The sequence below is a fragment of the Miniopterus schreibersii genome (genome assembly GCF_964146895.1).
Source record: "Miniopterus schreibersii genome assembly, chromosome: 1".
Taxonomy (NCBI): Eukaryota; Metazoa; Chordata; class Mammalia; order Chiroptera; family Miniopteridae; genus Miniopterus; species Miniopterus schreibersii.
In genome coordinates this window covers 177,612,212-177,629,196 of record NC_138101.1, presented here as the reverse complement: position 1 = coordinate 177,629,196, position 16,985 = coordinate 177,612,212, and positions in this window count along the sequence as shown.

The window sequence follows — 16,985 nt, the reverse complement described above, 5'->3', positions numbered from 1 at the left end:
CCCTTCTCATAGACTTGGGACTCAGTGGGACATCTCTGGGTATTACCTAGATGAGTTGGGTGGTGTGGCAAGGAGTGCTAGTGATGCAATTCAATTATGCCAGACTGTTAATGAGCTAAGTGTTCTATCTTTATTATGCATCGAATACTGGAACATATTACTTACCTACAGTGTCTCAGGCCTTCCCGACTCATGCTACACTAAGATCATGATTCTGTAAGAAGCTCCCAACTCCTACTTGTCCAACTTCTTCAATAATCTGACCTTAAACTGACCTATAAGACCGTGACTCTTAGTCTCAGGGCTCCTTGAGAACGACTTACCAGAGGGTTAAAATATTCATGTTTCATGGCTTCCCAGGAGTATTCTTTGGACCTTATTGCATTCTGTTCTTACTGTAGGGAACCCCTGTAGGTTCCCACCACACCGCTAATCCTAGTCCTGGAAGCGAGTTCTAAAAAATCATTCAACAGAAGCAAAAAACTGCACAGTTCGAAGATGCTCATTGCTGCTAAAAACTGGAAACAATTTAGTTCATAGGGGATATAAAATATTAGAGGACTAGTTGAACAAATTATAGCAAATCTGTATATCATGCAACCTTTAGAAATGATGATAACGCCTTTGCAGAATGTGGGAAAATGTTTCTTATGTGGCAGTAAATGGAAAAGGAGGAATATAAATGTGTACATTGTGGCAATCTGTAAAGGACACAGTCATGTTCAAGGCTGTTTGCAGAAAAGATAACTGTGTTAGAATGGTGGGATACAGGTGATTTTATTATTTTACAAAATTAGTGTCAAGGTTAGATGTAATTTTAAAGCACTTTAAAAGAAACAAAATATCCTACCTTAGAATATCACAGTAACTTCATGAGTAGTCATTTTACCTATGACCCTAAAACTGATTTTCAAAGTAAGGTGTGGGATCTACCAGCACCTTGGGACCATATTCAACATGCTTATTCCTGGGCCCTGCCCCCCCAACCACAATTCCCTGGGGCTATTCCAAAAATCAGCAGTTCAGCCAAGCTTGAAGTGGCTCTAAAGCATGTTCGTGTTTGAGAACCACTGTTCTAGAAACTCTCAGAATCAAATTATACATGAGAAGAGGGAGAAATTGATTTCTCTCATGAGAAGTGGAACTATTCCCTGAAAGCCAAGGTGCTCAGGAATCAATTAATTCTTTGAATTTACAAAATTTACCAAACTTGTTTTAAACAATAATCTTCTGAGGTATATTCAATGAATATAATCTTCATGAACATCTGATTGTATTCTGCCTGAATATGTTAGTAACTATACATTGAAAATATATTCTTATCTGACTCAATATATTCCTTATGAATATATTTCTTGCAAATATATTTATAAAAAATAAAACATTTTCATTAAGTAACATATTTAAGAGAAAAATATATTCATAAGAAGAATATACTTATAAGAAAACTAAGCCGTTCTAGGTCTCTGAACTTTTGACAAATTAAATATTTCTTAAATTGCTGTTAAGAAAACATATTCATTGAGAATATTCAAGAAGTTTTTGTGAATTTGGTGAATTCAAAGAGTTGCCATTCATCAGCTTTATTCTTTGGGGATTCAACATGTGTTGAATTGACCTAGAGTCCCCTCAAAAAGACCAAGGGACCCCAGCCATGCTGAGGTTCGGGGCAGTTGGATGGTTGGCTGAGGATGGCTGGCAGGCTGCATGGGGGTGTGGGGTGCGGGCGTGTCTTTCACGAGGCCTGCTGCTCACCCTTAGAGTTCTAAGGGGCCGTGGGTAGCTCTTTTTCTGCCTACATCCAGTGGGGTGTGGAGCCTACAAGCCATTTCATTACATGGAAAGGGAGTGGCTCTTACCATTCTTTTAAAGATGTGAGATCCATTCTTCTGGGAGCTTCAAAAGGAGGGTAATGGTTTTAATTTAACTGGAGAAGTGGGGACAGTCTGCACTCACAGAGGAAGCCACTGTACATCTTGAGCCCCTCACCGAAGGTGGCACTTCCCCACGGAAACCTCCTTTCTCCCCTGGATGGCCCCCTCTGTGACGCTGCTGGAGCTCTGTTGCTTATGCGAATTCACAGATGACTACCATTCTGGCTTTTCCCTGACAGCCCTTGAAAGGAGAATTGTGCTGAGGCCAACAGCCACTGACAGCCTTAACCACGGACAATGTCAGTCATGTTTGTCGAGTGCTTTTCACATAAGATCAATGTCCTCACCAATTTTCCGGCACTCTGGCATTTAATTCTCGCTATAACCCTCGAAGGTAGGTATTATTGTCATCCCTGATTTACAGGTGGGGAAGTTGAGACCTAGAGATGCTAAATCGTTGCTGACGGTGGTTGACTTAATCTTTGAAACCAGGCAGGCTGGCTCCAGAGCTTCTGCCTCCTTTGGTGAGCAAGAAGCACTCAGTTTTATTACCTGAAACCCACCTGCTGCCAGTGTGGTCTTGAGGACAAATGTTTAAAGAGAAACTAGGAAATTGAAGGAAGAGGTATTTTCATAAGTGTCCTGCTATGGGCTTGGTCAGCTGTTCAGACTGGACCAAAGGCATTTAAATGGGTTCTGGACCTTGGGGCCAACAGCAGATGAAGGCTGGTGGTTCTCCATTGAATAAAAAAGTAATTAATCAACAATACAAGTCCTGAGAAACTTCTCTGAGTGTCAGACCCCAAGGTGGGGCTTCAGCTTCCTTTGTTGGGATGCTCAGTTAAATTTAACTTTCATATAAACAACAACTAAATTTTTAGTATAAGTATGTTCCAAATATTACATGATATATACTTATACTAAAAAATTTTGTTGTTGTTTATTTGAAATTCAAATTTAACTGGAAGTCTTGTATTTTTATTTGCTAAATTTGGCAACTCAGTTTCTTTGGGAAGACAGCTCACAGCCCAGGCAGTGTGTTAATAAGGACAGGGTGAGAAGTACAGATAATGAGACCTTTGGCGAAGGGAGAGATCTGGATTTGAACCCAAGGAGGTAACACGATCTCCTGGGTAATGGACTCAGTGGAAGGGGCCTTATGATGAAAAGGCTTCCTGGCAGAGCTGGTTCCTAAGGATAGGTGGGAAGGGTCTGGAAGGGTAGAAACAGAGGAGGGCTCAAGGCACACGCTGGACAGTGAGTAGACAATGAAATGTCTAGGGGAGACTTCATGTTGGGGAGGATCAGAGGTAGAAGATCAGCCTCTGGAGGGTCTTGAACGTTCTGAGAGAGATTTTGGACAATGTCCTTTGGATAAGAATGGGTGACCAATTGAAGTAGTATTTTAGAAAGGTCAATTGGGTGACGAAGGCATGTAAGATGGGTGGGGACAGTGAATGGGGCGGGGAGCTAAGCATGAGGTGGTGAGGCCCTGTGGGAAAGGAAGGGTGACCAGGACATTCCAAAGCAATGGCCTCATTTTTCAGATAGGCTATCCAGGTGTCCATCAAGAGGATAGGTGTCTAAAGTGATTGTCTCCTATCTAGTGGGAGATCTGGGCCCTGCTGGGCAGAGAGGAAGGGAAGGCAGCCATGGGTGCAGGATCTCAGAGGACAGATTTTATATCAGAGGTACCCCCAAAGCTGGTCACCATAGGCAGGCAGACAGAGGAAGGGGGATGAGTGTTACCACTAGTTCTGTTCTATCCCCCTTAGCAACACACCCCTACCCCCACACCACTGTGTGTTTATTAGGTTTGTATAGATTTCCATAGAAAGTGAACTCCTGCTATAACATCAAATAATATGTATTAGGGATGCAATTTCAGCCTTTGGATTCTGTTGTTTTGCTTCCCTTGGAGCCAGTCTTTTAAAGTATCCATTCCACCACCAAAGTTGTCACCTGCTTGGTGTATGACCCTTCTCGGTTTTTTTTATCTTATTTTTAATTTTTATTTATTTGTTTTACGTGCCCTTGGCTGTAATCGAACCTGGGACCCTTCAGACCTGGGGCTGAAGCTCTAACCACTGAGCCAAACCAGCGAGGGTGGCATATGACCCCTTTTCTCTGGTTCCTCTCACGGCTGGGACAACCCCTATTTCTTGTAAAAGTTTTGAGGTCCTCTAAAGAAAGAACCTCAGCAGCACATGAGATTGCCAATCCTGAAAAGCCCATCACTGTTCTAGGTTTTCCCAGAAGAGCTACCTGGGCAAGAAAGGAGAAGTCTAGACATGCTGGAAATGGGAACTGTTTCAGCCCTTTTCTGGGACTGGGTGGGACAGGGCAGACTCACAGGGGAAGGGCAGGTGGGAGGAGGCTCCTGCAGCAGGGGCTGAGCCCTGGGTGCCCTGGCTCTATCAGATCCTTTCCCTGCCCAGAGATGATTGAGGGCTGGATTTACGGCTAGGGTGACTTTCCCGAAAGGCCTGGAGGAAGGGTGTGGCCCAGTGGACCAGTGCACTGTGAGGCGGGAAAATGCTAACCTCCTGCTGGATAACTGGTGCTCAGTGAAAGCAAGGCATTCAGGCCCTATCTCAAACACACCGTTTCCTCCCGATTCCTGCCTGTAGGGCCAGGTGACTGTTACCTCTTCCTCCTGCTGGGCAAGGCGGGGAGGGTGGGTCTCAATGTCTTCCACATGTAACTAACCGAGGCCAAGTGTACTTGGGTTTGGGTCCCTTATAGGAACAATGGCTAGCTTGACGAGACCAGGATAGCTTGACCTTGACATCAAGGTGACCTGAACATCCATGGGGGAAGGGGAAGGCAAATTGCCCATTCCTCCTCACAGCCACCAGCCACTTTGCGATGGGAAAGACTCACTCCAACCTCACACCCCATTGCCCAAGAGCTAAACTGTGCTGCCCGTCAGGGGTGGGCTGCTTAGCAAGCAGAAAGAGCCTAGGTCCGCGCCCACGCACACCGCCTGTGGCCTTGCCTCAGCCTCAGGCCCACCTTTTTGGCTTATCTTTGAGGCACCGGATTCCTGCTTCATCCCCCAGCCTCCTGCACTGACTGCTCGGGGCCCAGCGCTGGCATTTCTTGCCGAGTCAGCCAGTCTGCTAATTGCCACCAGCTGGGCCAGGCTGCCTTCTCCAGATGCAGTGGGCTGCTACTCTCGGAGGCTGACTTTGGGTGGCCCATTTGCCAGGAAATTGGCATCGCTTCCTCCAATGAATGGGGGTGGGGCGAGGCGGAGAGAAAGGCCCAGGAGAATGCTGGGAGATGGGAAATGGACCTGGGGGAGGGGGCCAAGGGCCCTCCTCTACTGCCCACAGCCTTTAGATCAACTGTTCTCAACGGAGGCAGGGGCAATTTCCCACCCCTCCCCAGGCATTTGGCAATGTCCAGAGACGTTTATGGTTGTCACAACTGGCAGGGTGAGGGGAGTGCTACTGGCATTCAATGTGTAGAGTTTGGAGATGCTGCTCAACATCCTACAATGCACAGGACGGCCCCCATAAAAAAGGATTATTTGGCCCAAAGTGTCAACAGTGCCAAAGTTGAGAGATCCTGCTTTAGAGAGAAGAGGCTGGGGCACGCTGGAATGGGGGACCTCAAGTTTGAGAGGCGGCCTCAAGTGGCCTTCATGTGTCTGGGATGACTCGTTCTCAGAGCACAGCACAGCCTTCCGCCCCTTGTGCGTCCTCACGTGGAACCACAGTTCTCCCTGCACCGGCCCTGCTCCTCACTGTCCCCCCGACCCACACTTCCAAAATTGGGGCGGGTAAGGGGTTGCAAATTCTACAGCCGGTGGATATTGATGCTGAGACAACCTCTTACCTTTTATTTTGTTCCAGATCAGCCAATAGTTTCAGAGGGGCAAGGAAGCCTATATAAATGCACTATATAAAATAATGTTTTTTCTTTTTTCCCTATACGGCATGATAAGAGTACTCACTACCATGCATTGACTGCTTGTTTTGTACCAGAACTTTTACACACATGATATGATATCATTGTCACAACAACCCTATGAGATCGGTATATGATTATTCCTTGAAAAAAACCCAGTCGAGGTTCAGACTGGTTTCCTAATTTGCCCAAGTCACATAGGTATAAAGGACGGCTCTAAGATTGGGACCAAGTCTCGGCCCCCAAATCTGTAATTAAGCCCCCTGGAAGATTTCTCCTGCAGGAAGTCAGCCTCATAGAGGAATGTTGGAAGCGAAAAGGACCACATGGACTCTCTCATCTGCCTGAATTGCAGGGGTCTGGGTAGGGTGATTGAGAGAGAAGCGTCAGGCAGGTAACCAAGGGGTAGGGGGCCCCTCGGAAAGAAGAGGCTACTATAGGACATGGCTGGTCCTCAAGAGAGGGTGACTAATGCTACCATGAGTCAGCTGGGTGGGGGAAAGGTCCTCTTCCTCTCCCAGGCCCATGGTGTAACCCTGGGGAGGCTGGCCCGTGCTCCCCAGCCCTGGGGTTGCTTAAACAGCCTGAAAGAAAGGGCCAGGACGGCCTTTCCACTCAAGAGAGCAGTGGTCTGGCCCTGGTCTGTCCAGGCATCCATCCGGGGAGCTCTGACTGGGCTGCTGGCTGGAGCTGGAGCTTGGAGGCTGCAGGAGGCAGGCGGTAAACAGGAAATGGTTAAGTAAGAGCAGGTGGAGTGAGCATGCGGGTGCTGGAGCAGGGCAGGAAATAGCTGAGCAGCTGAATGGACTTAAAAGAATGCTCTGCCCTCCTCCCCAGGCTCTGGCAAAGGCGCTGTCCACCCACCCACTCATCCCTGCCTCGCAGTGTGAGGAGGCCAGCCTGGCAGCAGCCTGCCCCCCCCCCCCCCAGCTCAGCAGGGGCTGGGAGGAGAGGGGCTCAAGGCACCAGGAAGCCCAGCTAAGACCAACGGGGCAGGAAGGAGGGAGCTCTTTCCCTCGCAGGGCTGTGAGTCAGGCCTTCTCCAATGGCCCTGATGTGAGGGGCTGCGGGAGGTGGGCAGGCTCTCCAGGAACCACGGGTTGTTTCCCTCTTCCTGGATCTCATTTCCTCCAGGGCCCTTTGCTTTGACTGAGCTCCCAGGAATGCCAGGCCCTCCCCTGGGTAGAGCACAGGAAGGAGGATGCGTAGGGTTCTCTCCCGCTCTCCCCTTTGCTCTCCCAGCAGGTGCCGGGCAGGGGGATGCACTACCCTTTAAGGGGAGGTGGGGAGCCTGAGCTCAGGGGAGTAACTCACAGAGAAGGGGAGCTGGGCTCTGCCTCCATGCCCTTCCCCTGCTCTTCCCTCTGCGTCTCATGTTCAGATGGTTTCTTTGCTCTGCCCGGGAATAAAATCAGTGCTCTGGATACTCTCTTGGCCCCCTGACCCATGGCTGTCTGAGGACTCCAGGCATCCGGCAACAACTCCCGACTCAGGTCCCATCAGGCAGAGATGCCCACATTGCTGGGCACCTGAGTGGTACACGGGGCCACTGAGGCAGGGGTAGTCTATTCCTGGTGCTGGCTGCTGCTGCTTCCTTAGCATGTGGCTTCCAGGAGCAGCAGTGCTGCCATGAGCAGCTGATGGCCTTGACCCTCGCCTGAGTGGGGGGTGAGCAGTGGGGGAAGAAGCTGTGCTCATATGTGTTCTTGACAGCAGTGGACGTCAAGGGTATCTCAGCCTCAAAGGACAGTAACAAGCCACGTTTATCGGGTATGTAACCTATTTACTTATAGTAAGTGTATGTTTAAGTACGTAGGTATATTTATTCATACATATATCAACTCATTTAATCCCTACAGCAACCCAAAGAAAAGGTGCTTTGATTACTCCCGTTTTACAGATGAGGAAACTTAGGTACCCAGAAGGGCAGTTGCTTGCCCTGGCGGCAGGGCAAGCAGTGGGTTCAGGCTTCAGACCCAGGCAGCTGGCTCCAGCACACACTCTGGTCACTATGCTGAACTGCTTACGCGGGCAGCCTTTTCAAGAGGCTTGGTTCCCTGGACCCCGGATGAGCTCCCTATTCTTTAGGAGAAATTCCTGTTCTCTCAGGAGCCAGAAGTTTCTGAGCACCATTCTCCACAAGCTGAGGCTCTCTAAGAACCAGGAAGAGGAGGAGAGAACGGTGGAAAGCTCATCGCCTCTCCAGGCTGGGCTGTGAGCATGGATCCTTCCCGCAGTCGCTGTCATGGGGCCCTGAAGAAAATCTGCCGTTGGTTCTGTTCATTCAGGAGCCATGTGTTGGCACCAACTTTGTGGCAGGCCCCTGGCTGGGCACTGGGAGGAGCCCATTTAAGTAGACACGGTCTGTGCCCCAGGGTGTTGGTGGTAGGGGAAGAGACAGTCACTTCATGTGTCTGTTGGTTAAATGTGGTAGATGCTGAGATAGGGGCATGCGTGGGGGCAGGGAGTATGAAAGCAAGGAGTCTGGCACTCAGCCAACCCAGGATGTCAGGGAAGATGTCCTGAAGGTGAGCATGCCTCAGCTGGGTCTGGAAGGAGGACCCAAGTTAACCAGGGGAAGGAAAAAGGGGTGGGGCGGGGCAGAGGCAGGGCCTTCCTGACAGAGGCTGCAGTGCAGGCAAATGCTAGGAGGCCTGACACTGCCAGGAAAAAGCAGAGAACGTAAAAGTATGTCCGCATTCCTAGAGGCAATGCAGGAGATGAGCCAGAGAGGTTTGCATCATGAGGGCCTGCAAGGCCTCAGCAGGGCCCAGGAGCTTTGTCCAGTCTCTGCCTCCTGGCCTGAAAGACCGCAGGAAAGGGAAGGGCCTTGTAGAAAAACAGTGCAACTAGGTGGATTCACACTCCCTGATTTCAGAATTATATGAAGCGAGAGTAATCAAGACAGAACTGATGAAAGGATGGGTTTTATAACCTTGGACCACAGCAGAGAGTGCAGAAATATAGCCACACATGTGTGGTTAGTTCATTTTTAACAAAGTGCAAAAGGAATCCAAGGGAGAAAGGATAGTCTTTAAAACAAAAATGATGCTGGAAAATTTATACATCCATATGCAAAAACCCCAAAAACATAAAATGAAAAACCCACCCAAAAACCTTGGTGGCCTATAAATCAAAATGGATCATAGACCTAAGTGTTAAACATAAAAGTATTAAAGACAGAAACATAAAAGAAAAAAAACTCCTAAAAGTATAATAAAAGAGAAAAACATAAGAGAAAATCTTTGTGATTTGGGTTAAGCAAAGATTTCTTAGAGATGACACCAAAAGCATGATCCATAAAATAAAAAGGTTGACAAATCGGACTTCTCAAAATTAAAAACTTCTGTTTTTCAAAAGACACTGTTAAAAAAATGAAGACAAGCCACAGACTGGGAGAAAATGTTTTCAAAACTTCTGACAAAGGACATGTATATAGAATACATAAAAAACTCTCAAAACTCAATAATAAGAAACAATCCAATTTTTAAAATGGGCAAAACATTTGAACACATACTTCACCTCAGAAGAAATATGGATGGCAAATAAACACATGAAGATACTTAGCATCATTAATCCGTCAATTAAAATCATAATGAGAAAGCTCTCTACACCTTTTAGAATAGCTAAAATAACAAACATTCAAAACAGAAAACTGACAATGCCAAGTAGTGGGGAGGATGTGGAGCAACTGGAACGCTCATTCATTGCTGGTGGGAATGCAAACCGGTACAGCCACTTTGGAAAACTGTTTGGAGGTTAAGTGTAAAGTTAACCATACACTTATTATATGACCCAGCAATTCCCACTCTTGGCAAGTAACTACCAAGAGAAATGAACACTTACGTCCATGCAAAAACCTGTATGCAAATGTTTATAATGGCATTAGTCATAATGGCCCCAAACTGGGAACAACCCCAATATCCTCCTACTGCTGACTGGATAGACAAACGGTTCCACATCATATAGTGGGAAGCTGCTTAGTAGTGACCATGAACTGCCTACACCTGCAGTAACACGGAGGAATCTCAAGTTCACAGGGCTAAGCGAAAGAAGTCAGATTCCGGTGGCTCTATATAGTAAGATTCCATTTAGACAACATTTGGGAAGAGGCAAAACTATAGGAGAGACAAAATAACTGCTGAGTGGTTTTCAGGGGCTGGGGCTGGGGGCGGGGTTTAGCTGCGAAGAACACTGGAGAATTTGGAGGGGGGGAGGTGATGGAACTGTTCTGTCTTAATTGTGGTGATGGCTACCTGACTACATATATTTGCTGAAACTCATGGAACTATATTTAAAAATGGATGGATTTTACTGTGTGTAAATTATAGTGTAATCAATCTGACTTTAAAAAAGCAGTGCAACTGGGCTATAGGAACCCACTTCAGGCCTGGTCCCTAATTGCCTTTCTGCCTCTTCAGAGCCTGTCCCATCCCAGAGGGACCCCAGCCAGCTCTGAGGGAAACCTTGCTCCTTGTGGCTTCTGAGGGCCACAAAGGGAAGTGTTATTAATGAGCCTTTCCTTTGCCATGGGGGATGCCTTTTTATTAAATGAAAGTGCCCCTAGGAGTGTGAATAGCTGAAGCTGAGGAAGGCTCTAGCAGACTGAGAGAGGGAGAGGGGTTGGGAGGGGAGACAGTTTCCAAGAGGTTGGAGAAGGGTGGGGGTGGTGGACTGTGCCCATGGATTGTGGGCATGTGGGGGGTGGGGTTAGGAGCTATGTGGAAGGCAGACCCCCCACCTCCCCCATCATTGTATTTGGCTTAGTATGCAAAGTCCTCCCTCCCCACCTGGCAACCACAACCCCTGCCTGGGCTTCCTTCCCACCACCTTCCCCCCACCTCCTAATTATCCAATTCCAAGTACAAATTGGCCAGACAGGTTTGGGGGATTACTTCTTTATGGTAACCAAACACAAAAGCCCTCAGCATCCTTTCTCAGTATATTTCCACTCCCCTGGGTCCTTGGGGGTTCAGCTCACCTTCCGAGTTTCTGCCTGTTGGGGGTTTCCTAGCCAGGGAGATGAGCAGAAGGCCTGAGCAGGCACCAAGGTCACTGGCTTCCGTAGTCTGGTACTGCAAATTATAGGTTGGGGCATCTGTTTGGCCTCTGTAGCTGATACTTATATTTTTTTCTACAACATTTTCTTCAAATGTGCTCTTCACGCCCCCACCACAGGGCCTGTACACATACTGCTCCTTCTCTCTGGGGCTCCTCACCCTCTAAAGTTTAATTAAACCACCATTTACTATGCCTTACTGTTGGTGCTGAGGAGCAGAAATAAATAAGAGAAAATTCCTTATGCAAAAGAAGGCTTTGGCCAAAGGAGAATGGTGGTGACAGTGGTAGTAATCATCATCATCATCATCATCATCATCTGCAACAACAACAATGGCAGGACTGTTTAAGGAGCACTCACGATGTGTCAGGCGTTTACAAACACAATGTTCATATTTAAAACTCAGAACTACAAGGCTGTCATTTTTATTATTCTCATTTTATAAGTGAGGAAACTGAGGCTCAGAGAGGTTAAGTGATTTGCTGAGCTGGTACATGGCAGAGCTGGAATTTAAGTCCAGGCCTCTGGGTCTCCAAAGCCACCTTTATGGATACAGCATTATCCCATGACACCCAAAAATGTTCCCCTCTGCCCCATGTGAAAGAAGCCATCATCCAATTCCAGCTCCAACCTGGCAGGTCTTGACTGCCACAGAAGGAGTGAAACACAAAGATAACATTGATCTATCTCATAGGATCCAGGCTGCTGCCCGAGGTGCCAGCCCAGGACTGTGGGCAAAGGAGGGCTGGGCCAGGATGCTGCACACACTGGCCAGCCAGCTCCCACCTCTCCTCCAGGGCCCTTCCCATTCATTGCATTCTTGGGGGTCATTTCTCTAAGGTGTGAAATGTGGGACTGACTGCTCAAGGGTGACCAGAGGCCCTGGGAAAATGTGCCAAGGATGAGTCTCCCTGACTCGGCTCTGGAACTCCACTTTTTGGACTGAAGTAAGGCATGTATTGATGTTGAGCCCACAGCAGACCAATAAGTCATGCTCGGGCTCCCAAAGTCCTGGTTGGGCTCTGCTGTCTAGTAAACCACTGACAATCACTTATGAATAATGCAGGCATGATATTGTGTAACAGTGATGGGCTGGGGGGTGACTCACTTCTGAAGGCCTCGTATCAGAGCAATGTTATTTCCTTTGGCTGCCAGTAGACCTAACCCAACCTCCCCTAAACACCTGCCCCAGTAGCTGTGATGTGGGTTCCGGTTGGTGGTGGAGAGCTGTGGCTTTACTGCTGCCCAAGACCAGTGCGAGACACTGTTGAGGACACAAAGTACTGGACTCAAGCTTTACAGATGGGCTGGGGGAGGGGGGGCAGGAGAGCGGGCAAGGGGCCCTGGGCCAGGTGAGGGGCATAGAGATTGAGCCCACCGAGAGTAGGGAGTATGGTGTTTTGGTTGAAGCCAAGAAAACTCAGAAGGAAAAGATGCAAAATATGATCCTTGAGCAAGATTTGATTTCTCTTGTCCCTCCCTCTTTACGCTGCCTCTCATGGGGTAGACAGAGGAGAAGCCAAACTAGAAGGAGCCTCTGGGTAAAGACAGCCTTTGGAAAGGCCGGGGCTTGGGGCCCACATTGCACCTGCCTTACAATGACTTCGAGCGAGACCTGACCAGGTGGAGCCCAGAGCTGGTGACTGAGCTCCGCCTCAGTGGGGCTGTTGGGCAAATAGCCAGCTCACTTTCCACAGCCCGAGGGATACTGCCAGACAAGCAAGGCAGGGACACCCTCCTCAGGGAAGCTCCTGAGGGTGTGGGGGAGTGTTCCCTTGCCCCTCCCTCCCTCCCTCCCTCCCTCCCTCCCTCCCTCCCTCCCTCCCTCCCTCCCTCCCTCCCTCCCTCCCTCCCTCCCTCCCTCTCTCCCTTTCTCTCCCTTTCTCTCCCTTTCTCTCCCCCCTCCCCTCCCTCCCCTTCCCTCCCTCCCTCTCTCTCACCCTCTCTGCCAGCCTTCCTTCCTCGGTCCACACCCTCACTGCCTCCTGGAGGCCTGGACAGAGCAAGCACATGCTCATCTAGGAGAAAAAGCCCAAAGGAGGATGTGGAGGAAGATGCTGGAGGGTGACTCGGGGCAGTCACCAGGGGCCGGAGATGCCAGCAAGGCCAAGTCAGGAGGCCAAGACTTAAGAGGGACATTTGACAATCTGCGCAGGTCCAAGAGGGAGGCATCTGGCCACACACAGTCAGTGCTCTTGTTATGGTTAGGATGGTCCCGGCTTTAGGCGAACCCAAGACAGACGACAATTACCCAATTATCCAGGTGGTATGAAAACTCTGTACAAAGACTGACCCCTCCTGAGACATCTGAAATGATTACTTGTGAAGGGGAGCAGAATATGCCGCCTCAACTGCGCTCCTTTGGCTTGTGCATTACTTAAGGTGAAGATAATCGGGACCCAGCTGACTCAGGAAAAACTTTAACGTCTCCCTTAGATGTCTAACGGAATTTAGATAGGGAGCCTGGCCCGGAAAGAGGGCTATTACCCAAAATAACTTCTTACCTGAAAGACTTAGCTGAACAGCAAGGCCAAGTAATGACCAAACATCTGCTCTGCTTATGATCCTGGGAAGTGCTCTCCTCCCCTTGAAGCCTCAGGCCCCCATCCCATTCCCTAACTCGGGAGGGCATATGAGCTTCAACTGCCTGACTGCTTTTGGGGCTCATATTTTTATGGGGCTCCCGTCCATATGAATTAAATTTGTTTTTCTCCTGTTAATCTGTCTTATCTCAATTTAATTGTTAGCCCCCCAAAGATCCTAGAAGGACAGGAGGAAAATGTTTCTTCCCCAACACGTTGATTGACCATTTTAACTCCAGACAGCTTTGGGGAATATATCTGTTGCACAGTCTGTTGTTTTCACGTGAAATGTGCAAATGGCAGGTTATTTACCACCTGGACTTGAGGAGCATCATAAAGATGAGGGCCCAAGACTGCCCTGTTCTTTGTTTTGCGCCCCATCTCCTTCTATGACTTTGGAAATCCCATGACCAGGACAGTGTGGTCTGCAGAGAGCTTGGGCTCCTTCCAGATGACATGGGGGGCAGAAATGGTGGTCCTGCTGCAAATGGCTTGCTCAGCCAGGGCTGGGCCCGAGTCTGGGACGTTTAGTGCCTTTGCAATAAGGAGCTAAAATGCTAACTGGGTGGGCTTCCCTGCTTTGGGGCACCAGCCCTGGCATCACAAAGTGTGGCACTAGAAGGGTCTTAAAGACCCTAGTCCAACCCCCTCTAGGGAGTTTCTTCTACAACATTCCAGAGGCTGCTCCTTGGGGCATGGGCGGCATTTTCACTCATGTTGCCCCTACTTCCTCCCACACCCTTGTCTGCACACCTTGCCAGGCCCTGTGTAGTTTGCTCCGAACTTTCTCTGTCTCCCTCACCTCTTTCCAGGGAGAGGGGAGTTTTCACTCGTGTGTTCTACCAAATGGAGCGATGAGCCCTTTCTGTGGCAAGGTCCCCCAGAGAACAGCCTGTCTCACTCCCCAGTGGAGCTGGGTAAACAAAGGCAGGTGCGAGCCCGTGTGGCCAAATAAGCTAGTGGTGAGGGTAAACAGGAGGCTGTGGGCTAGAACACAGCATTCCACTGGCTCTTCTTCCCTGTATCACCCCCTGGCTTCCTCAGTCCCCCCTTTGTGTTTCATGGGCTCTGAAGCTCAGCTACAACTTCCAGACGCCTTAGCATGGCATTTGCAACCTCACTGCTCTGCCCTTCCGGGCTCATCTCCCAACCTCCCCCCACATTCTCATGTGCTGGCCGCACTCCTCTGCCTAACACCAGAACCTGCGGCTTGGGTGCCTCTGTGCCTTTGCACCTGCAGTTCCCTCTGCCTCGAACACGCTTGTTTCTCTGATAAGCTCCTATTCATCTTTCAAACTCAAATCAGATCCCCTGTCCGAGTCTTACCAGATCTCCCAGAGAGAGTTAGGCAATCTCAGCACTCATTGCCAGTCTCTTTATGGGAGAAAGGGTTCATCTAATTGCATGGTAAGTAATTGTTGGCCTTTCTGTCTAATTCCCCTGCTCCAGAGTGACCCCCTCAGGAGCTCCTGCTGCATCTGGCATGCAGGAGTCACTCAACAAACAGTCATGTGAGTGAATGAATGAACAAATGCGAGGAGGAATCGGAGACATACCCTGTGAGGGGATGCCTACCTCTGAGAGCTTACTCAGCTGTCCCCTCCAGAGGTTGCTTTTAGGCACGGCTTGCCTTCCTCCCACCCACAGGGCTAAGCCAGAAGTTCATCAAGATGCTGTGCCACCTGCCCTGCCTCCTCCAAGGATTTCTTCCTGGCTGTTTGCCTATGGCTTTTCTGGTCAGTCCAATGAAGGACTTGCACATTTGGTGGGGCCTTAATGCACAAAAAAGCCTGGGAATCAGGTCTGGGTGAAATGAGAGGAAGGACCCTACACTCCGCAATGAGATTGGGAAGTCTGCTCCGGGCAGGAACAGACAGGAAGGAAAGGTTCCAGGGTTTGGGGACGATTCCTTTGGGGGACAGGAAATAATAAGGATGATTTATTGAGTTGAGGTGGGTGGGAGGGGGTATGGGATGGTGGCAGGGGTGGGGAGAGAGTGAGTGGATGTGTGTGTGGGTGGACGTGGTGCGGCTGAGGTTAGGAGGGAAAGGGAGTGCGGGTGACTCAGTGGCCCAGCTGTACAGCGGCTGAGTAGTAAGTGCCTGCCCAGGTTCAAAGTGAGAGCTGGGGAAAGGAAATGAGTCAGGGAAGCACAGGAGCCGGGGTCATATCGGAGGGCAGAGTCGCTGGATCAGTGAGAGCCCTTCGCTTGGAACCCAGGCCCCAGGTTGCTCAAGGCACAGGTTAGGGCCCCCAGAAGAGGCAGGGTGGGGTGTGGGGGAGATGGGGGCAGGAAATAGACATTAGGACTTGGCCAGTGCCAGGAATGGTTCTGTGCTTCCTCCTTTTCTTACAACACAGGGAACAGGAGGGATTTGGGGCTGGCCCCAAGCTGCTGAGGAGTGCCAACAACCAGTTTCTTCACCTGTCCCTCCCCGCCCCTGCCCCCCATCCCCTTACCCCTGCAGCTTATAGACTAACAACCCACAGCACTCCAGGAGGGGTAAATCAGGATCCATTTGTTTTTCCAGGGTTTGACCTCGGAGTAAAACTCTTCCCCCAAAATGTGCCAATTTAAGTGAAAGCGATAAATCAGCTCCTTTGAAATGCAGAAGCAGCTCGGGGAAGCCCCCTTTGATATGCAGCTTGGAAATGAGGCACTTAAGACCCGGGTTAATTCTCTGGCTTTATTGGAGGCAGAGAAAGGGAAGAGCAGGAAACCCGGGGCCAGTCATTAAGTCTGGGCACTTGAAAAGCCTGGGGCCAGAGCGCGCAGGGATGCCCAAGGCCCGGCGGCCCTGGGAAAAGCATCCCCGGCCCCGACGAGCTCTAATCCCAGTTCCCACCCAGACAGATGAGACGTGAAGGGTGGTGGAGAGGAGGGGTGGGCAGAACTGGGGAGAGGCTCCCAGGGATGGGGAGGCGGTTGCTATGGAAACGGAGCGGGGCCCTGGGAAGGAGAAAGCCAAGGGCCAACTTGGCAATTTCCTGAAAGGAGCTGAGAATCCAAGTAAGTGTGTGTGCCATTCACTGGGCAGCTCCTGCGTTCACAGGCAGGGGACCCCAGGCACTCCATGGGAGCCAGGGCAGCAGGGCCTGCCTGTTACCTCGGGGTGGGGGGCCCTGGTCTGGACCCTCATTAGAAACATCTGTTCCTGGAGGCACTCCTCACTGGCTGGGGGAGGAGTAACGCCTGAGGGCTCCACGAAATTTTCAAACAGGGGTGGGGCCTTGAGGACACCCTGCTCCCTACATCCCACTCCCAGAAGGGAGGCCAGGCTGGGTGTGGAGACGCGAGGCCCAAGGTAGAGTTGGTGCTGGAGAGGTAACCCTGCACCCTGGATTTCAGGATGGTTCCCACTGTCGTCCCTATAAGTGACAAGTCCAGGTCTTGGACTTGCTAGGCAAATGCCCCAGTTTGAGGCCTGGGAAAGCAGCCCCGTAACTTTACTTTGTAGCGGGATCCCCAGAACTTCTGGATGTAGCGCCCACAGCTGATGGCTAGTCCTGCCTCCTCCAAGTGGCTGCATGAGCTGCTCTGCTCGGTCTGTGTTC